The sequence below is a fragment of the Natrix helvetica genome (genome assembly GCF_964273705.1).
Source record: "Natrix helvetica genome assembly, chromosome: 5".
Taxonomy (NCBI): domain Eukaryota; kingdom Metazoa; phylum Chordata; class Lepidosauria; order Squamata; family Natricidae; genus Natrix; species Natrix helvetica.
Window position 1 is genome coordinate 65,771,275 of NC_138551.1, and position 24,194 is coordinate 65,795,468.

Below are 24,194 nucleotides of genomic sequence, written 5' to 3' on the forward strand. Positions count from 1 at the left end.
AGAGAGGTACTAGGAAGGATGAGAAGAAGAATAGTAATATAGTGTTAGTAAATAATTTAACTGTTGTGGGAATTAATTATTTAGCAGAGTGATGGCATTCAGGGAAAAACTGTCCTTGTGTTGTGTTGTTCTGGTGTGCAGTGTCTTATAGTGCCATTTTGAGGGTAGAAGTTGAAACAATTTATGTCCAGGATGTGAGAGGTCTGTAGATATTTTCACAGCCCTTCTTTTTGACTCATGCATTATACAGGTCCTCAATGGAAGGCAGGTTGGTAGCAATTGTTTTTTATGCAGTTTTAATTATCTGTTGAAGTCTGTGTCTGTCTTGTTGGGTTCCAGAGCCAAACCAGACAGTTATGACAGACTCAATAATTCCACTGTGGAACTGAATCAACAGCTCTTTGGGCAGTTTGAGCTTTCTGAATTGGCACAGAAAGAACATTCTTTGTTGTGGTTTTTTGATGAGGTTTTTGATGTTAGGTGTCCATTTTAAGCCTTGAGATATGATAGAACCTAGAAGCTTGAAGGACTCTACTGTTGATACTGTGTTGTCTAGTATTGTAAGAGGTGGTAGTATAGGAGGTTTCTCCTAAAATCTACCCCCATTTCTACAGTTTGGAGTGTATTTAGTTCAAAATTGTTCTGGTTGCACCACAAGGTTAGTTGTTCAACCTCCCGTCCGTATGCAGATTCATTGATCATGATCATATAATACCTTAAAGCATATAACAGTTGTTTTGTTATTTCAATTTATGTTCCACCTTTCCTTTCAGAGGGCAAATGAAGAGAGTGAAAATGAAGGTGAATTATTCTCCAATTCACAATAATAACTGATTCAATTTATGTCTGGTCATCTCCCATTATTTCACCCTAGTTAAGAAAGTTCAGGAGAAGCTGCCATATTATTTTGAGGCAGCTGTCAATTCACCTCAACAAGGGACATTATAATATAGAGGCAAAGCATTTTTTATTACCGAGGCACTTCCCATCCCTGCAAAACCTCCCTAGCATTTTAGCAAGTAAAGAAAGTTGCAGAAGCAAAGCAAAGGTAAGCCTCTTGGCCACTGCTTTTAGAAGCAAGAGCCATGTCATTTTATGAATCAGCTTTCTATTCATCCCTTGACTAAACTGAATCAACACAAACCATTTCTTCAAAAAAAATTTAGAGAAGCTTAATAGGACCTTTTTTGGTAATTTCTTTTTCTTAATTAAATACTAATTGGAATTTAAATTTTAAAAAGTATGGCAGAAGGAAGTTCTATAGACCAATACCTGAGATGTTAAAGAGGAATAAGAAAAGCATAGGAGAGACCATTTCAAGAAAATCTGCCAATTTATAGGCAATAGTAAGTTGATCTTTATATATTTTTCTGTCACGCCAAAAAGGAATTTCAAGAGAAATATTTTATAAGAAGTCCAGCCAAATTGAATTTATTGGTGTTATGAAATGATGACATCAACTGAAGTAGTAGCATTGCTTTGAGAGAAAATCTGGATCAGAGGTGAAGATATGTGAAGATATGTGAAGACTGCAAAATGTACAGTGCAGTTCCGATGGGATTGGTAATTGTTTGGCAGCAGCAGAGGCAGCAGGCCTGTAGGATGAAACATGATTCTAAATTCTGAGATTATAATCCTAGTCCAGGCCTGATCTCAATACTTGGCAGTTTCAAGCCTCAATATTGCTTTGAAGGTGCATTTTGCAGACTAACAAAATCCTAAGAACATTTAATTAAATGGCTACATAAACCCTCAAGTTTGTGTAGGACCGACTTGTATCCCATAGTTGGGCAGCTAATTTAAGTGCTGCGGACCTATAATTTCTTCTCTGTTGCCCATAAAATTTAATTATTGCTTGTGTACTCTTTTGGGCAATAGAAGTGGCATAATTTACCTGGACTGTGAATTTTCTCAAGGCCTGAAATACTAAGCCAAAGTATTTATAATATTTGACCTGTTCCAGTTCGTGAAAATCAATTCTCCATTTGTTCATTTGTGTTTTGTTAGATAAGACTAAAAGTTTAGATTTGTCAGAGTTGATTATTCATTGTTCCTCCTTACAGTGGATACCAGGATATTTTGTCAGTTTTCATTGAAAGAAAATGATGGATACATTTAATGCTTCCTTTAAGACAGTGTGGGAGTAGAAGCATAGTTCTATCTTGGTCATTAATCCTTCTAGGACATAAAGTATTCTGAATTGTTAAAGCACTTAAAAACTTGTTTCTGTAACATGTTCTATAAATGCCACACTAAAGACAGTAAAAAAAAAGACATGCTCACATTAAATGAAAAAAGGCGTGATTCACCAACCTATTTTTCTCTTAGTTTAGCAACTGCTTTGGTGCTCCTACACTAAAACATTACTAATTTCCTTGTTTTTCTAACAGTATGTCTTTGGCTACCAGTTCATTTAATCTGTAAATACTATTCATCTACAAATACATGTGATAACCTAATCTCTCTAATTATTAAAAAGAATCATTTCAACCATTAACAAGCAACAATCAGAAATCAGCAGCATCAAATCTCAGATAATTCTCGCCAGAACTCTGATATTATAATGACAAGCGTAGCAGTTAGGTTCTCTGTTGAAAAGTCAGAATCCAATAAAGTTTTAAGCTTCAGGTGGCTAGTCATATGAACAAAAAATAGATATATTTTAAAAACCCAGCTTTAAGGCAAAATCATCTATTAAAGCATCTTCAGTCAGGATCTCAAAGCACTTTTAAAAATTAAAATATAAACTGAGATTACAGTCAAGGAACATGCCTGAATATTTTGAGTATAAAGCCTATCTTAACAGGAGAGATATTTACATATAGTGATATCTCAGTACTCGATTGCTTCAAAACTCATCAAATTTGGTATTCAATATATTTTGACATGAAAATGTTGTCCTGGTACTTATTTGTTTAGTACGTGACATGCTGTGATAGGAAAAGGGGAACGACTGCAGAGACTAGACAAGAACTTGCCCATATCAGGAAGGGTGTTGCAAAAGGAAGAGGGGGATGATCACAGACAGAAAACCACATGTGCTGGGCAGATTGCTGATATAGGAAAGGGGCAGGAAGGAAGACCTTCCCAGCCAAAACAAAGGGTCACATGGTAAGTCATGTGGTTTGTTTGGTACACATTGTTTTTAGTAGTCATTGCAACCAATTAACATAACAGAACCAATTAACAAGAAGTACCAACGTACCACTGTATTAACATTGAATTTCTGATTTGTCTTTCAACACTTCAACTATCTCTTGCCCTACTGACCTACCAGATACTGCCAACCTGTAAGATATGTTGTGACTTATTAAATAATTATTTCTGGGAATGGCTTCAGGTCACTTCCCACCCAAGGTCTTAACATAATTGCTTCACAATCTGAACCATATTATTGCTGCTATCATCTGGACAACTGATGCTGCCACTGTCATTTATGTTATTGTACTCTACCACTTCCCCTAGTGTCGCACCTCCTAGCTCAACAGATTTACTTGATGGACAGAGCTGTTTCAATCAGACTCAAGCTACTACTTAGTTCCTAGTTGAGGCAACCAACTGCCTGTCTAAGATTCCCTGTAATATAAATCCCAATACTGAAATTAGATATCCAATGGTCAAGCTGAGCAGTTCTTTGGATTTGAAGGGGGAAATCTACTTCATATGGTATAGAGATACATCATCTAGTGTTCTCCTTAAACCAAAGGCATCTGCTCCTGGATCACATTGCAAAATGGAGGGAAGCCACGTGTACTCAGAAAAGAAATAGCAGCTTTAAGTAGTTGCCAAGTCCTATGTGAGTGCCCTGCAAGTTCTGAAGCATATTTTTTCCTTTGTACCAAAGCACTGTATAAACATTTCACTATAGGAAATATCAATCAATTATATTTACTTATGCTTCAAGAACAAACACAGTAAAATGACCAACACTATAATACAATAATTATAAGTAATGTATTTTTAAAATTGCAAGACACTTTTTAAACAGTTTAGCAACTGTTTCAGAGCTATTGTGATGCAATGGTTAGAATGCAGTATTGCAGGGTAACTCTGCCAACTGGCAGCAGTTCGATCTTGACTGGCTCAAGGTTGACTTGGCCTTCCACCTTCCGAGGTGACTCAGATTGTTAGGGGCAATACGCTGAGTCTGCAAACCACTTAGAAAGAGCTGCAAAGCACTATGAAATAGGGCAACTATTTAGAACAGTGTTTATGGCTGGATGGGGAATTTTGGGAGTTGAAGTCCACATATCTTAAAGTTCCCAAGTTTGCCAAATGCTAATTTAGAAGGAAGAGGGGGGGGAAATGATTATGGTGAGATCAAAGTTACCAAAGTAATGGTATGATACACTAATACCAAGCAAAGAAAATATCTGTGACAATATATTAGAGACCAAAAACTGATGCCAGACATCCGTTTTTCTCTTTAGGACATCTGATCTTTTTAATCTGAAAGTACTGCTATGTACTGAAATTTTCTTCAATACTCCCGCCATCCCAAATGAGAACTATATGAAGATCAATCTCTATTGAGTTCCACAAAGCTTACTACAACTAAGCAGAAATGTTGAACATTATCCTCCAGGATGCAAGGCCAGTATTTTCACAGAATTGGGCCCATTAAAAAATAGCAAACACACTGATTTTGGCATACCTTAATTAAAACAGGATTCCATTTCCAAATGGAGAAGACTCAAGGTTTTAGTGTGATCTCTATTCCAAAGAAAATATGTGTGGGTAAGGTTTTAGTACTAACATTTTACCGGATATAGTAAAGTCTGGGGTCATGACTTATTGTACAATGTCTAACAATGTAACAAAAGTCTAGCTCTGCAAAATTTCCTCTTGATGTAAGCTGTCTAAATGTTAGGGACGTGTAACTTCAATAATAACAGCACAAAGAAACAGACAAATGAGATGACAAAGATTATTTTTCTCCTCAAAGGGAAAGTCTTTATTTTTCCCTTGAGAAATGTTTTATAGCATCTGCATTTTGAATCCGATTGTTTGCATTTGCACTTTGATATTCTCACTTGCCCTCCAGAAACTATATTCATACATGGAGACCAAATTATAAAAAATGCAATATGGCCCAAAATTTCCAGGTGATATTGAGTATTTTTATTATTAAAACTCTGGATGTATTAAGTATTCAGGAAGAGTGTAATTGCTTTCACTTCTTTATTTTTTATTTTTGTTTTCATTTCATATGCATGTACATATACAGATAAAAAGCATGAGCCAATATTAACAATTCACTCTAAATCTGATTTGCAAAGGACTAAGTAGAACCATTTCAAACTTTCTTTGGGCACATTTTTCAGAATGAAGTCCACGGGTTATTGTCATTTTCCAGTGTGTGCAACTAATATAACTTTATCTGGCACAACTACAGTACACAGCTGCAAGCAATAACAGTTTGGGAGGCTATGTAAGCCTTTCAAGCTAAGATGCTTCAGAATGTGCTGGAACATTTCGTATCATTAAAGCAGCTTCCTCTTTTTCCAGACTCCCGTGGTTGGTTTGGAAGCTGCTCTTGGCGGTCTCCGAATGTGTGAACATATGCACCACTTCACTTGCCCGGGAACAATAAATAAATGAAGAGGCTGTGCACACCCATCCAAATGGAGGTGGCTGAGAACAGCTTCTGAAGCAAGTCTGGAAAAAGCTGAAGCTGCTTTCACTATTCCAAGAGAATGCTTGCCTTTCTTCCAAATGGTCTGAAGCAATCCTTTGAAAGGATTTGAAACAGTGGTGGGTTCACTTACCTTCGCTACTGGTTTGCAAATGCATGCGCAGAAGGTCGTGCATTACATCGGGGCGGGTGTGTGGAGCCTCAAACAGCTGCTGCTACCAGTTCACCCAAACCAGTAAGAACCAACAGAATACCACCACTGATTTGCAACATCTCACATTCTTTACGCTCATGATGTATCCCATCCGGAATGGCTTCTGTGAACTTCGTTTTTTTTATGGAGTGCTGCAGATCTTGCAGATATACAATATAATATAGTAATACATTGTGTTATTTATCATATCACATTGCTAAATATTGCTTCTGTTTCTTCCTATGTAAGATTTGATTCGGCTTTAAATCAGAGGCAGTATTTGCTTAGCCTCTAACATTTTCTGAAGATTTCTTATTGATTTCTTTCATGAAGTTCAGAGTGCTCTCTACTTTAAAACACGCATATAAAATGAAAATAGAAGCTGAAATGACATTTAACTCAGAAGAAGGTTAATTCAATGCAGGAGTGGAAGTTTAATGGTGAGGTCAAATGGTCTATTTAACCCAAAAGGTTCTTTTTCTGAAAATAGCCAATCCCAGAGAATGAGAGCTTTCACAAAGCAAAACTACAAATGATATAGCTATCATATAAAAAACCATTTTTCACAGCCTCTCTACACCAATCACAGTCAAATCCTATAACCCTATTTTAGCCATCAAACTCATACTGCATAAGAAAATGAAGGCAGAGACAGACCATATGCTTTGGTTCCAGTTTTAGGTCCCAAAGTCTCCACACGTATGTGGGAAACATTTCCACTTAAAACTCTGGAGTACTGCAGTAAACCAGAATAGATATGTTGGTGTTGTCTCTTTACAAGACACTTTCAAATAATCAGTATGGAAAGCCATCAATTGTCAAACAGCAGACATGAGCACCATTTCAATTATCACTAAACAGTAAGTTTTATCTCCAAGAAGAACCACCCTCACCTGACAACAAGCATCTGCTCTTTTTTGCTAGAGGATAATAGAGCAGTCATACAATCCAATTTGGGATCTTGTTGAAAATGTGTACCAATTTCTTATTCAGGGGATATTTCTCGTAGACCATTTCAGCTTCATTTCCCCATAAAACTAGATGATTGCTTTTTCTCTTGAAAAAGGTAGGACACATCTGATCAATGAAAAGCCAGGAATTCTTAATTAAAATTCTGATTTTGGGTTACAGATAAAATAATTTGCATCTTGTTTCTTTCATTCGTTTTCCATGCTAACACACAAATAATCATCAATGTGCTTAACACTTCTAAACCAATAAAACAAATGTGCCATTATTTTCAAAATCGTTTCCTTCCTCTCTTCTACAATCTCCTACAGGAAAGTTAATTTGCTAGATATAATCAGTTAAGTAATATAAGGTTATCACGGCTTGGTTTAGTTTTCAGAGGATTTTTTTTAAGACTTAAATTTCTGTAAAGCTTATGACCTATAGTCCACCAATGTATTTCTATTATAAAGTCCACCTGAGATAACTGAGAAAACAACAGATTTTCTGAATGTTTCATGATTTATGACTCTATCATAATCAGAAATTCTAATGATAAGCAATAACTCAATTATCCAGCAGGAACTACTTGGCTGCAACCAAGAGGTCATCAACATGTCCCTACTTTTTTATATAAAAATGATGGTGGCAATCATGTATAATTAAAAACTAAATATTAAAACTGTGCTACCCACTTCTATCTAGGCACTTTACAAAAAATAGTTGGGAATGACAGAAATGCAAGGTCTGATTGCAAAGAGGATATGCCTCAGCTAGTGAGAAAAAACAGAGACAAATCTATATTAAAGCTCTGAATTTATAGATGAGAGGCTAAAGATAAGAATTTGGGGGGGGGAAGTGGAGCACTGGGCAATTTATGACACAACCACCATGTTCAAGAAATATTTCTATACTAGTATGGTTCCAACTCATGTGAAAGTCTTGTAAGTATGTATGTATGAATGTATGTATGTATATATGTATAGGGTTTTCATTATAGATCATCTTATGGAGTCAATGGGGACTGGATCTTCAGCAGAACATATGGATGGGCTGCTCACCATTTCTTGTTTTCTGTGACCTAAGAATTCAACAGAAATGCTTTTTGGAATCAATGATTCTGCTGTGTGCGCTAAGAAATCTTTTTGGCTTTATTAAGCTCTTTGTTTAATTTTAAATGAAGTAAAATATTACAAAGAAACTATATGCTGTACCATGGTCTCCAAGCATCTCTTCATTTGGGAAAATAGAGAGCATGTTAACTTCAGGGTAAAAAGAGATTCTAATCTAGGAAGAAGAGAATCTGGTTGAATGAGACAAAACTAACCAGTTTGATTACTTCCAACATGAATATTATTAAGATAGCTGTTGGAGAAATGAAAAGAATTATGGAGGAGAAATTAAGTGTAAACTTTCTACTTTCCAAACAAAACCAAAATTGCCTGAAAGCAAGATCCAGATTTAATCAACAATTATCAAGGGTCAAAGCTGACTCAGGCCCAGCTGCAGAGTTCTCTGTTGGAGGTGGCTGAAGAGATGGGTAAGCAGTTGGCAAGCTTCCAAAATTAAGTGTCGCAGTCAGTTACTAAGCACAAACAAGATTCTCTCTCTTCTAGACTCTCTTGGTAAAAATTAAGCAGAAAAGGTGGAATAAAAGGAGAGAGATCAATTTATCTAAAAGAGAATTGGCAAGTGACTGTCCATGGATACAATAGGATAGGATCATACATGCAGTTCCAATTAAACTGATTTATTATTACTATATTATTATTAGTAACTGTGAAAAGGATCTTGGAGTCCTAGTGGACAACCATTTAAATATGAGCCAGCAATGTGCAGCAGCTGCCAAAAAAGCCAACACAGTTCTAAGCTGCATAAATAGAGGGATAGAATCAAGATCACGGGAAGTGTTAATACCACTTTATAATGCCTTGGTAAGGCCACACTTGGAATACTGCATTCAGTTCTGGTCGCCACGATGTAAAAAAGATGTGGAGACTCTAGAAAGAGTGCAGAGAAGAGCAACAAAGATGATTAGGGGACTGGAGACTAAAACATATGAAGAACGGTTGCAGGAACTGGGTATGTTTAGCTTAAGAGAAAGAAGGACTAGGAGAGACATGATAGCAATGTTCCAATCAGGGGTTGCCACAAAGAAGAGGGAGTCAAACTATTTTCCAAGGCACCTGAGGGTAGAACAAGAAGCAATGGGTGGAAAATAATCAAGGAGAGAAGCAACTTAGAACTGAGGAGAAATTTCCTGACAGTTAGAACAATTAATCAGTGGAACAGCTTGCCTCCAGAAGTTGTGAATGCCCCAACACTGGAAGTCTTTAAGAAGATGTTGGATAGCCATCTGTCTGAAACGGTATAGGGTTTCCTGCCTAGGCAGGGGGTTGGACTAGAAGACCTCCAAGGTCCCTTCAAACTCTACTATTGTATTGTATTGTATTGTATTGTGTTGTGTTGGAAGAAATGTCCTTCTGGGTTCGGCTCCAAGTGGGGGAAAAGACACTGGAGACATGGAGGCTGCTTGGAAAGATGGTTTTAATGGTGGACAGGACCGCATGGCTTGAGTCCTGAACAGAAAAGGTGATCACATGCTTCAATGTTGGTGGAGAAGAAGAGAAGGGAAGAGAAGAGAAGGAGAAGGGAGGAGAAGGGAAGAGAAGAGCCTTGCAGGGCTTTTTTATAATCTGTTCTGCCCCACCTATCTGTTTCCTGTTCCTGTGTAAGAAATGTATTCTGATTGGTTGCCAGACTCCCATGGGCCTGTGCAAGGGCAACCCTCTAGGCTGAGTTTGAATCCAGGTTTGATTGAGTTTAGATGCCATGTGGTCAGTTGAGTAAAGGCTTATTATCCTGCCTTAATCCCATCACTCTGGAGTTGAAGAGGAGAACTCTTTATTATGTAAAGTGGACTAGCTTGGCCTTCTTAATGGCCCATTGACAAAGTGGGGATGGGCCGGAAGCTGCAGGAATTTACTTTGTGTTTAAAATGTGTTTCTCCCTTTTTCACATCCAGGAAAATATAATATTCTGCCTTATCAATATTTCCTAGGATATTTCATTTTTCTGGGAGAGGACTGGGTGATAACTTCCTACAATTGTATTGTATTGTATTATATTGTATTGTATTGTATTGTATTGTATTGTATTGTATTGTATTACTAATGCCTTTGTATGGGAATCTACTCAACTAGGGTTTACCACTTTTTTGTTACTAGGTAAGAGTCAATGGAATTTAAGAAGGGTTGGACTTAGTCTGTTAGTAACTATATAGAGACTCTAGGCTAGTTTCTCTTTTGATACTGCCCCCAGGTTCTGCCACTCATTCTCCTACATTAGGATAGCAATAACTGGATCAACTTCATGGTTGCCACTGTAGCCATGAATTCCCAAGCTGTTTATAACTCCCAGAACCACAGACCTGGGGAGTTCCATCACCAGTCTGATCACAAAATCAAGTAGCTGTGATAGGAAGACTGTCAGTAGCAGGGAGTATATAAGTAGAAGTCCAATGCTATGGCCCAATTTCACAAATAAGGCATCACATCTAATTATCTACAGAGCAGCACCCCTGGAAGCCACCAGAGTTTCTCAGACAACCATGACCACACTTTGACTTCTGCCCCAGATTCTTAGCTGATGTCATACATTACTAATAGTAATACATCCACAATTGCCTGCAATCCATGAAGCATTTTACAGATTAATCTGGCATTCAGCAACCACATTAGCTGTATAAAGGCACTACAGGTTATGAACTCTGCCTGAGTAATTTATATGCAATGCAAAAATCCAATTCTACCATCGAACTGTAAGTTTAATTCAGATCAATAAATGTAATTGTGGCAAGCAAAGCAAGACTTCCTTGGCAATAAAATTGCAGATTATTATTCATCAAAGACAGCAGTCTGTTCATAGGAACATATGTATCATGTTGAAATGACACATTACCTGTAAAATCAATTATCACTGCCATAATTGCAAGCTCCAGAATGTATAGTCTTCTCGGCCTATAGAAGTGGCAGTTGGTTGAATTCAGAAAAGTTCGTTCTTTATACTTACCTGGCAGAGAATTTCACTTGATTGATCACTACTTCTTCAAATTCTTGCCATCCAGATAGCCATTGGCTCCTAGAGACCTCTCCTTGTTTATACTCTGTACACCTAATGCAATTTTAATGCAATGTTTCAATAAGTGAAATATCTAATAATGTGTGGGGGGACACAGTAAACATCTATCCAACTTGTCATTCTACCATTTCCTCTAAAAAAAGTTGACATAGAGCTTCTCATATTCTACTCCAATAATATGTTTAGTCATTTCATGTTATTTAATTTTGGAACCAAAACTGATAACGTACAGATACCTGGATTATAATTGGGAGCAGGAAAAATAGTGGAACATATCCTTCAACCTTGAGAAAAGAATCCCTTGGAGTTATAAGACAGGGCTATTTGCTCACTACTGAATAACAGAATTAATCTAACTCAAGTAGGATGAAGGGTAAACTGCTTATTACCTCACCAAGGGCTAATTTTTTTGCTAAACTCAAATTTGTTAGGTAATTTTAATGTAACCTTTACAGAAGAAAATCTTGATGGAAGACAGATAGGTACTTCGTTTTCCTTGTACTGATTTATTATTCTCGTAAACCCTGCCAACATGTTTTTTTCCCTCCTGGCTGAATTTATTTATATTTTTGCTGAAAAGCTGAGACATTTAAAAATGCCTGAAGAGTGATTTACCGCAAAGAACTGGCAACAATGGACTAGCAGCAGTCATGCCCTTGACAGGGCCCTTCTAGAAGAGTATGTTCATTTTTTTTAACTTTCTGTTTACTATTATTTTCAAGATGACATACAAACAATGTGAAGCATCATACCACACTAAAGGCATTTACCAATACTCATTTGTATATGATTTTTGAGATTTTGCTCTCCAGCTATTAAATGAGCCATCACCGGGTCTGTGAAATGGTCTGAGAAACAGTGTGATTTTCTAAACTTAATAAAGAAATTGAAATCAGTAAATATTCTAGGAGCTACGTGATAATTATTTAGTCATTTGTGAGCTATTTGTTCCTTAATCACATTTCTAGCCCATATCTAAAAGGTCGTTCACAAAAATAAGAATGCACAATAAAAATATACTATTAAAGCACTCACGTTCCAATTGAAACAAATTCAGAATGTTTTGTTCAGTTTAGTTTATTGTCATTGCAACTTATACAACAAAATTAAATGCCATCTTCAGGATACATTATAACTATAAAAATAAAACACAAACGCACATCCTTCACATTCTATACAATTGAATTGAAAATGTGATATTGCATTAATATTGCACCATACAGTAGAATTCAATATAGTTACTCCCCTGGGATAGAAGCTGTTCTTCAGCCTATTTGTCTTTGTTTTTATTATCCTGTACCATCTGCCAGATGGTAATAGTTCAAAGAAAGGTGCCCAGGATGAGATGGATCTTTAAGAAAGGCAGCGGGAGCTATAAAGCTCTTCCAAAAAGGGGAGAGGGCAACCAATGATCCTCTGGGCAATGATGTTAACCTTCTGGAGTGCTGCCCTATCTGCCACTGTGCAATTGGCAAACCATAAACAGGTACAGTAAATTAAAATACTTTCTATGGTGCAGCAATAGAAGGTCACCAGCAGTTTTTCATTCAGTTGCTGTTTCCTGAGAATCCTGAGACAATATAATCTCTACTGGGCCCTTTTGACCAGTGCTGCAATGTGAGAGCCCCAGGTCAGGTCCTCTTTTATGATAACACCCAGAAACTTAAAACTGGCCATTTGCTCCACTGCTCGGTCTCCATTGATAAGCAAGGGCTGGATGTCTGATCTATTCCTTCTATAGTCCACCGTAAGCTCCTTGGTCTTATTGGTGTTAAGGACTAAGTTATTGTCTCTCCACACCATGAAAGCAAATGGTCTACCTCATCTCGATAGGCAGACTCATTCCCCCTGGAGATGAGTCCCACCACAGTTGTATCACTTGCAAATTTAGTAATAGTATTAATAGTGGTAGTGGGAATACAGTCATGCACATAAAGACTATAGAGTAAGGGAATGAACATGCAACCCTGTGTTAAGAATAAGGGCCGAAGAGACCCTCTGAGAGTGGCCAGACAGGAAATCCATAGTAGAATATATTATAAAACTAATTTATAAACTCAGCCATGATTGCATCACATGTCAGAGGTTCTTCAGAACAGCTCCATTTTGAGCAGCTTCCAGAAAATAGTTAAAGTTTAAAGGAGTCACCTTGAACCACAAGATGAATGGCAAAGACATTTAATAATAAATTAAATAAATGAAGTGCAAACCTGACTATCTAGTGCAAGGCCACTCCAAAAGTCCAGTTCTACCATCAAAAAACATCCAGTTTAGTCCAGTGGTTAAAGCACCAGGTAAAAAGTGGGAGACTCTGATCTCAAATCCTACTTTAGCCATGAAAGCCTGCTGGGTCTCTCAGCCCAGCCCAACCCATCTCACAGGATTACTGTCGTAGACAAATAAAAAGAGAAAGCTGTGTTGAATATGTTTGCCACCTTGTTGGTTTGTTTGTAAAAATAATAAAGATGTATACAAATAAATAAAAAAAATACAAATTATTAGACTAAGTAACATTATCAGAGATTTGGGTCATCATACAGTGAGTAGGCGGTTCATTATTACATATTGTGAATTCAGTGATAAAATAATTCTCTCTTTATGGAAAGAAGTTGTGATAGGATATTTGATTGGAGCATCAGATAATTCCTAGTTTATGGTAATGTGCAGCAGTTGTCTCCATGTGTGTGTGTTTGTGTGTGTGTGTGAGAGAGAGAGAGAGAGAGAGAGAGACAGAGACAGAGACAGAGAGACAGAGAGAGACAGAGAGCGACAGAGACAGAGACAGATAGAGACAGAGAGACAGAGACAGAGAGAGAAGTCAAAATATTGTAGATACAATTGTGCTATTAAAGCTGAGCTATCTTGACTAATTTTACCACTCCAAAGCCCTTGAACTTTAGAAGCATAATGCAACTAGTATATAAGCCCCCCAATTTTAATTATGTGGTCAAGCACTCCACCCCAAAAAATTATAAGAAACTCTCAACAGCTAGCTAATATATTACTTTACTTGGCCTTGAATCTCTTGTGCATAAAATATTGATGCTAAACCAAAACCAAAACATTACGCCTTATTTCGCAGATACTGTTTTTGTTGTTATTCGTTCATATTTTTGTTTGGAAGATAAAGTCTATCTTTTACATTGCTCAACAGCAAAACATCTTGAATCTAAGATATTTATCATTGTGATTACTCAATGATGTTTCAGGATACTTCTGGCAAATTGTTAGAACTAGAAGTACGGTGAACTAAATTACAAAAATTAATCTATTTTCCCTTGTATTTGGGGGTTTCTATGCAACAAAACATACATAAAATAGCCTAGCTCTGTAGACTTATTCAAGGACTAGTGTTCACAGTACAGCAATTTATCACTGAGGTGTCCTAAGTTAGCAATTGTTAGCATTGGAATTTATCAAAGAAATGCATAACACTTGTGCCATCTATCATTTGCCCATTGTTCATCAACAAAGTCACAATCTAAAAACTTATACCCTTAGCCTGAATGTTTAGCATTTCCTGTCAGACTCTCTGTCACATACCTCAGAACTACCTATTAATCCATCTTAGAACAGCAGGGAGATATCAACTGATAAATCAGCCTATGACCATGCCATTCTATTGCTAGCTGTCAAACATATGCCACAGCTGGAAAACATTATAGATGAAAAGCATTAGTATGTTTACAATCCTATGACTGAGAGACATTCATCCAGAAAGAAGATGGAATAGAGACATGGGTTGAACTCTTTTCAAGAGCCTCCCCCACACACCCCATGTAACAATTACATATTGTTAAGTTCCACAGAGGATCTGTTTGTGTTACAAAGTGAAGTGGCAGCACTTTAAAATGCATGAGTTCTGGAGGGTCATTTTTAGGGAGCAAACTGCTCTAGCAAGCAGACAGTTATTATTTTCAGAGGCACACAATTGGAGTGGATAAGGGAAAAAAAGTGTGCTTAGGCTGTTCAAATGGTAAATATTTTTTCAGGAACAGTTATGAATGTCTTTAATTCCAAAGTCTCTGGGTGGCAGAATTAAAATAACAAAAACACTCTAGCTAGACAAATGGTATTAATACTTAATGGTCAGTTAGCTAAGGCTGAAACAAATTAGCATGGAAGCAGACAAAGCATTTAAAAACTAGAAATATTCTTGCATAGAATTTTTTTATTCTATGCAAGAATATTTCTAGTTTTTAAATGCTTTGTCTTTGTCCAGCAGGATTTCAGTTGGCTATTTTTAAAGAACTTTGTGAACCAGAATTTGGAACACTCTCTTACCATACCAATCCTTTCCTCCATCTAAGCCAGTGTTTCTCAAACTTGGCGACTTTAAGTCCTGTGGACTTCAACTCCCAGAATCCCCCAGCCAGCTGGGGAATTCTGGGAGTTGAAGTCCACAGGACTTAAAGTCGCCAAGTTTGAGAAACACTGATCTAAGCCAATGTTTCTCAACCTCGGCCACTTTAAGATGTGGGAGCCTCAACTTCCAAAATTCCTCAGCCAGCATGCTGGTTCACACATGTTAAAGTGGTCGAGGTTGAGAAGCACTAATCTAGGCTATTTTCCATAGTGACTGGTAGCAATTCTCCATGGCTCAGACAATAAGACATTTCTTCTGGAGAAAGTCCCACTTTAATTGGGATCTTTCACAGACAAAAGATGTGTCACAGATTAAGCCCATTAGGTTCTCATTTTGCCATGTCAAGACTAATCATAATGGCATAAATCTGAGCCAGTCTTCAGGCAAAATATAGCCATCACTTCAAGCAGCTAATGGTGGGGCATTGATGGTTGTGTGGGAGTATATATCTTTATGCAGAATTTGTTGTGCGGAAGAGAATAAAAATAATATAGCCCATCACAGAGGAATTCTGGAGCTCAGTGCTGTCTCTAAAAAGGAAAAGCTATCTCTATTAGGAAATGACATTTCAATACAAAGGTTAATCCAGCTGTATTCTAAGTAAAAGAATGAAAGGCTGTGTAATTTTTTACATCTTTTGGAGCTACTTTATTAGTAGAGGAGAGACAAGGAGGAAGGGAAGGGAGTGGGAACAAGAAGCAGGAACTAGAGGTAATGACAGCCATAAAATATCACTTTAAAACCTACTAAAGATATGCACTAGCTCAGAAGAAATGTAAAGGAGTCAAAGAAGAAAATATATGCAAGCGGTTTAAGTGACTATTGGGTTGGGAAAGTGTAACAAGTCAACACTTGCAGAAATGGATCTTCCAAAATTTTGTTCCTTTCAACTCGCCTTTGTCAATGATACCTGCCTTAAGCTCTGCTAGCTTGCTCTTTGCCTCAAGTGTAATATAGTATATCACAGTATAGGTACTAGCATAAAGTTAAACTGGCAGTCCTATGTGAAACTTTTTTTTAATTAAAACAGCAGGCTATCTTGAGCCATCCTTCCAGATTTGACTTCTGTTTTATGGGCCTGCTTAATTTTTTGAAATTTTTCCTCCCTCATATTGGTATTATTATTATGACAATTATCATTATTCTGTTGTCTTGCATGAACACTGAGAGCTTCGGCACCAGAGAAAATTCCTTGTGTGCCTCAACACACTTGGCCAAATAAAGTATTCAATTTAATTCAATTCTTCAAACTGCTGGTATCAGGGGATAAAAGATTCTCAGTTACATAAAATGTTTGAGTAGTACAATTATTTTTAAAGTTATATTAATGCTTTCTAAATAGGAAATAGATTTACCAGAACCTCTTCTTTTAACCCTGCCAATGAGTACGTGAATACAACTGAAGTACAATATAAACCAAACTGAAATTCTATCCACAGTTAAAAGTCATAATCCTTCAAATGAATACATATATATACACGGTGTTTTTGCAGTTGCTAAATGTGAACATAAAGGAAATCATTACACTAATGTCAAATTAGTAAAAATGTTTGGGTAAGCCTGGCCAGTGCAATAATATCAAATATAAATAAATTAAATAGCACATGTAAGTAATATTAAAAAGAAGCCCGTCAACAAGGAATAAATTTAAAACACATTTACTCTATTGTCAAAAGGAATAACTCAAGGATGTTGCCAGTGAAGTTCCTCAATAAAGTAAAACAGAAAAAAATCACTAGGAGATGCCCTACTGCAAGCTTTTAAAACTTACAAAAAATAACCATCTTAGTTAAAATAAATTGGGAGAACCTCAAAGGTATAAAAGCTTTTCCAATTGTTAGCCATTCTTTGCATGCAGTAGGAATTCATTCTCATGAGATTATTTCCTCAGAGACTATTTCACAAGTAGAAACCAATCTTGAAATTTTAATAGCACTGCATTGGCTCTATTAGCACATGCAGCAAAAATGCAGACTACAAATTCTCTGTACAGGATATATATATCTGTCTATAATCTATCTATCTGTCTGTCTGTCTGTCTGTCTGTCTGTCTGTCTGTCTGTCTATCTATCTATCTATCTATCTATCTATCTATTTTCTTTCTATTATTTATTATCTGTCTCTCTATCTATCCATGTATCTATACATATGTACACACAACACACACAAATTATACAGCAGAGATTCTGCACATGTGATCAAACAACTGCAGAAAACCAGGGGCAGATTGGTAGATCCAGTTCTGCTTCCCCAACATGAAATTTCTCTAGAAAGTGCATTATTGCCAATTAATTATTTCCGTTAAGCCTTTGTTATTGGTCTATCTATTGAAAATGTTTAAAAAAGAAGAACAATAACAACTCTGTCCATACAAGGACAGAGCAAAGGCAAGACAGAAGAATCCTGCTTTCTAGTACTTTTCTTTGGGGCAGGCCCGTCAATCAATATATGTTGAATTCTACATTTTATCTGACTTAATTTAATACATCAACGTTTGTAGCAGTATAGCTAGAATTGACTTATTTGCCTTATTGCTTCCATCTGAAGATTCTGCTGAAACACCAGTTTTCTAAGTAGCCGTCATATGAAAACACTATTAGTTTGAATGTTGATGCAAGAATTTACTCAATAGAGAAAAATAAATGGATATCTAAACACTAAGTTCTTGCTTCTCTCTTCAAATTTTTCTTCCTTGTCTGCCAACTTCAGTCTTTATTGACTACTCAGCTGCTAGTAAAATAATATCAGATCAATACCAAGATGCATAACAACAGTCTGAGAGAAATAAAAAGGTACTAAATTCTCAAAAGATCTTTATTCATTCATGAATCCCCTTACACTAATTACCAAAGTATAATACTGTTTACATGCACTCTAGAATCGCAGGCTAACTTAACTGTGGGGGTTTTTTAGATCTCCCTTTGGGTAACCAGGAAACTATTTGAAAGGCCAGGCATAAATATTTAATGCTGCATGATAATGTAATGTCTAAAAAGAAATATGAGGTACAAATATATTCATTTGTTAAAATGTAATATAATATAATTAATTATAGTGTTGTGTCAGTCTAATTCACAGTTTATCTTGCCATCAGCTTTTGCATTTTGACTGACAATATAAGATGATAGGAATAATAGGTTCATGTTTTTAGAATAGGAGAAGGTTAATCAGATTATATTTTTGACTAAAAAATAACTAATTATGTGGAATTTCCTATATTGATATGCATTTGTTCTTTATTATTTCTTGAATAAACTCTGATCCACTCTTAATGTTAATTTGCTTTTTATAAAACCCACATTTTAAGATTACAAGATTAGGACAGACTTTAAGGGTAATATTGGGATAAGCCAAGAGAAAAAAAGGAACATTATCATTTCTATTATTATGTTTGTGGCATTATGAGTACAGAAGTAGTCTCTAAGTGATGAGACTATGAGCAGCCCTATGCAATTCTTTATATTCTCTCCAACTTCCAAGAATATTGAGAGAATTATGTAAAGACAGCTGGGACTAGTCCATTCATCTGTCTGACCATTGGCAGGATTAGTCTTTGAAAAGAACAGAAGAAACTCTGCTTTTGGGGGAAAGCTAGGAAAAATAAAGACCTGGTTCAAAAGTGGGCTGGATCAGGATGGAGGCTACAGAGAAAAAAGTTCCAGGGAAAAAAATCATACCCCCCTATGGCAGAAGCAATGGGACAGTCACCCAAAATGTTTCAAGTTGCTCCATTCTAAGCTTCCCTCTTAATTCCTTCTGTGTCACACGACCTAGAATAAGGCTAATATTGCCTATTCTGTGCTTGCCACTGCACAGATATACATGAAAACACAGAAATTCAATATTAAAGCAAGCACACATACACACACACCCTTCTGAGGAGAGAATACATATGTAGACATCTCAATGAGGAGCCCTGGTGGCACAATAGTTAGAATGCAGTATTGCAGGCAAATTCTGCACACAGCCTGAAGTTCAATCCTGATGGGGCTCAATGTTGACTCAGCCTTCCAGAGTTGATAAAATGAGGACCCAGGTTTTTTTGGGGGTGGGGTGGGAATATGCTGACTCTGTAACCTCCCCAGAGAATGCTGGAAAGCACTATGGGATGATATATAAGTCTAAATGCTATTTCTAATGATACCCTTACACATATAGACACTACATATTACTACAGTAGTTAAACTCAGAAGAAAATACAAATGACTGCTACAAGTAAAGGAATTGGAAAGAATCCTCAAAGCTGTGCTTTGCATCATCTCCCCACCTTATTTATAAAGATGTTGGACAAGTTCAGAGTATGCATTTGAATACTTTGCATTTGATAGGTAAAATAAATGGCCAAATAGGATAAATATAACATTCCTGGGTTTCCCCTGAGAGGGAAAGGTTTATTTATTTAAGACTGTGTCTGAAAAATAGCAGGATTATGGGTAGCTAGTAGATGGCTTTAGAAGTTATTTGAGATAGCAGTCACCTCAGATGTGTTTGTATATATTTATATTTTACGGTAATCCCAAAAGTAATATCAATCGTTCACAGGACATAGTATAATAATGAAAGCATCTATGATTAGTTTAAAGGTATAAATATAATAAAACTCTAAATGTGACATGATAGACAGGCAGATGGATACTCCCCTGCACCTTTTGCACCAAGTGAAGTTCCTAGACACTTTTTACGATTAGTCTCTAATAGAATACACTGCAGACATCCAATACAGAAAGCACACAAAACTATTGCTACAGCTGACTGGTTCAGGGAGAGTTGCTGGTGTATTAAATCAAATTGTGCAAATTATCACTTGCCACCACTGGTTTCTGTGGCTCCAGGCCCAGCTCAGGATAAAGTAATATAACCAACACGCAAATCTTAGGTTCTTTCAAAGGGAGCATAATTTGTTCTACAATAGATTGACTTCAGATCTTCCATTCTGGTTTATTACTGATCAACAGAATCCCTATCTGGTCAGAATTTAGGCTCGGTATGTTTATCTTGCTATTGCTCTTAATGAATATCTGCAGTGAAAACAACTCCTCATTAATTGTTTCACTCTAAGTGTCCTAATCCATCTCATGTTGCTGCTTGTATTTTCTACCACTTTTGACTAGCAAACAGCAATTGGTATTCAGGTAAGGATCTAATCATTCCAATCATTTCCCTGGTTTGATCGATATCTTTTCTTTTTTTATGACGGCCGCACAGATAAATTTTATGTTTAACTTATGTTTAACTTTTATGTTTAACTAACCCACATTCAAGTATCGGGTGTTCCAACATCCCCACAACTGCCCAAAATTTTTAATTCAATATATTGCTTTATTGTCCTATTGTTTTTTCCCTTTCCCTCTAACAAATAGTTACATAAACTGTTTCTCTATTTTATTGTAAAGACTGGTAAAAGACTGTAATAAACATATTTGATTAGATTTGGCAATGCTTTACTGTGAATTATATCCGTTACTACCCTATGCTGTGGTTATATCTAAAACTATAATGCAGTGATGGCTAGCCTTTTTGTCATTGTGTGCTGAAAGCGTGCATGTGTGGTCAACTGTATGCATGCGCGCCTGCATCCATAATGCAATACGCATGTAACCGCCCGTCCTATGTTCCCCACCCCCTTTACATGTGTGCGCAACCCCCCTATACCCTGTTTTGGGCCTAGTAGAACTCCTGGGACTAAAAGCAGGCCATGGGGGCACTACAACCCCCCTGCACTCCCCCACCCGCTGTGCATGCATATGTGGCCCCCTGCTCCCGCACATGCCCATGAGTCTCCCGCATGTGCCCCCACACACATGCACGGCAGAGACCCAAAAACCAGCTGGTTGGCGGGAGGAGTGCACACATACACGGTGGAGCTGAGCTGGAGGAACGGCTTGCATGCCTGCAGAGAGGACTCTGCGTGCCATAGTTTCACCATCACAGATATAGTATGTATCTATATCCAGTCCTCCAATCAGGAGTCTCTGGATGTGTTGGGACAGCCAATCCTCACATTTCAAACAGCTTCAAATCTATGGAGATTCTCAGTCATCCAGGTCATGGTTGTCCCAAAGGCGCTTTCTTTCAAAAAGGCAACTGGACTTTCTTGTTTTGCTTGAAGACTTTTTGTTTCTCATCCAAGAAGCTTGTTCAGGTCTGACTGAATGGTGGAGAATGGAAGGATTTATATTCCTTGTAGTCATCTGGTCATTAGCTCTCTTTCTGAGAATCATTGACATCATTTAGAAGTGTATCTGTACCCTCAGGTTCACCTGAATGCTGTAGTCTGCAATTTGTTTTCCTGGAAATCCATTCGTACTGTCACACCATTCAAAAGATGTCCATTCCGAAGTGCATAGCTAAATGTCTATGGAGATTCTCAGTCATGCAGGTCATGGTAATACAATACAATAGTAGAGTTGGAAGGGACCTTGGAGGTCTTCTAGTCCAACCCCCTGCCTAGGCAGGAAACCCTATACCGTTTCAGACAAATGGCTATCCAACATCTTCTTAAAGACTTCCAGTGTTGGGGCATTCACAACTTCTGGAGGCAAGCTGTTCCACTGATTAATTGTTCTAACTGTCAGGAAATTTCCCCTCAGGTCTAAGTTGCTTCTCTCCTTGATTAGTTTCCACCCGTTGCTTCTTGTTCTACCCTCAGGTGCTTTGGAGAATAGTTTGACTCCCTCTTCTTTGTGGCAACCCTTGAGATATTGGACCAATGCTATCATGTCTCCCCTAGTCCTTCTTTCTCTTAAGCTAAACATACCCAGTTCCTGCAACCGTTCTTCATATGTTTTAGTCTCCAGTCCCTTAATCATCTTTGTTGCTCTTCTCTGCACTCTTTCTAGAGTCTCCACATCTTTTTTACATTGTGGCGACCAGAACTAAATGCAGCATTCCAAGTGTGGCCTTACCAAGGCATTATAAAGTGGTATTAACACTTCCCGTGATCTTGATTCTATCCCTCTGTTGATGCAGCCTAGGACTGTGTTGGCTTTTTTGGCAGCTGCTGCACACTGCTGGCTCATATTTAAATGGTTGTCCACTAGGACTACAAGATCCCTTTCACAGTTACTACTACTGAGCAAGGTATCACCTATACTGTACCTGTGCATTCCATTTTTGTTGCCTAAATGTAGAACCTTACTCTTTTCACCATTGAATTTCATTTTATTAGATAGTGCCCAATGTTCAAGTTTGTCAAGATCCTTCTGTATCTTTAGCCTATCTTCTGGAGTGTTGGCTATTCCTGCCAGCTTGGTGTCATCTGCAAATTTGATGAGTTCCCCATTTATTCCCTCATCCAAATCATTGATGAAGATGTTGAAGAGTACTGGGCCTAAAACAGAGCCTTGGGGTACTCCACTGCATACTTCCATCCATGCAGATGCAGTTCCATTGAGGACTACACGCTGAGTGCGGTTGGTCAGCCAGTTACGAATCCATCTGGTGGTGATGCTGTCTAACCCACATTCTTCTACTTTATCTAGTAGTAGGTTATGGTCTACCTTATCAAAAGCCTTACTGAAGTCCAAGTAAACTATATCGACGGCATTCCTCTGGTCCACTAATTTTGTCACATTATCAAAGAATGTAATAAGATTAGTCTGGCATGATCTGTTTTTGACAAATGTTTTCTTCTAGGTGTTCGCAAATTCGTTGCTTGATTATTTTTTCCAGAATCTTTCCTGGTATTGAGGTCAGGCTGATAGGTCTGTAGTTTCCTGGATCTAATTTTTTCCCTTTTTTGAAGATGGGAACCACATCAGCTCTTTTCCAGTCCTCTGGTAGTTCCCCGGTGTTCCAGGATCTCTGAAAGATATAATTCAATGGTTCTGAGATCTCGTCTGCTATTTGCTGATATTCTGCCTTAGTTATGTCCCCCTCCTTCCACTTTTTATACTTATCTTTTTTGTCTTTCAGTTTGTCAGATAGTTCTTTATGCAGCCATGCTGGTTTCTTTTGGGAGCTGTTATTTTTCTTCTTCATTGGTATTGTGCTAGATTGGGCTTTTGTGATCTCATTTTTCAAAATTTCCCAAGCTTCTTGACTTGTTTTCCCCTTGAGGATTCCCATCCATGGAATTTTTCCCAAGCTCTCTCTAAGTTTATTGAAATTAGCTTTCTTAAAGTCCAAGACTCTAGTTTGACTTTGTTCTACTACTTGTGTTTGCATAATGTTGAATTCCAATATTGCATGGTCACTTGCCCCCAGGGTTCCTATGGCTTCAACACCTTCTATCATTTCCTCTCTGTTAGTGAGAATTAAGTCCAATATGGCTGATCCCCTTGTTCCCTTCTCTACTTTTTGGAAAACAAAGTTGTCTGCTAGGTTTGTTAGGAACCTGTTGGATCTTCCACTTGGTGCAGAGTTTGTTTCCCAGTTGATGTCAGGGTAGTTAAAATCTCCCATTACTATTGTGGTGTGCTTCCTACATACCTTAGTTAGCTGACTAGCAAAAAGTTCATCTACTTCCTCTGCTTGGTTGGGTGGCCTGTAGTATAGACCTATGGCAATGTCATTTCCTCCACAACCTTTAATATTGACCCAAATGCATTCAAGATAGTTCTCATCATTGTTGTGCTCTCTTTCTGTAGAGACGTAGTTATTTCTTATATATAGTGCAACTCCACCTCCTCTTTTATTTGGTCTATTTCTTTTAAATAATTTAAATCCTTCTAGCTGTATGTTCCATTTGTTGGTTTCATCCCACCAAGTTTCTGTAATGGCAATAATATCGTATCTGCCCTCTTTTACTTGAATTTCTAATTCACCCTGCTTATTCCTCATACTCTGTGCATTGGTGTATAGACATTTGAGTCCATTTTGATTGACCTTGTGTTTACCAGTGGACCAGACGAGCCGCCAACAGCGAGTCTTGAGAGACCATTCTGGGAGGAGTTTGACTCTGTTGCCCCCGA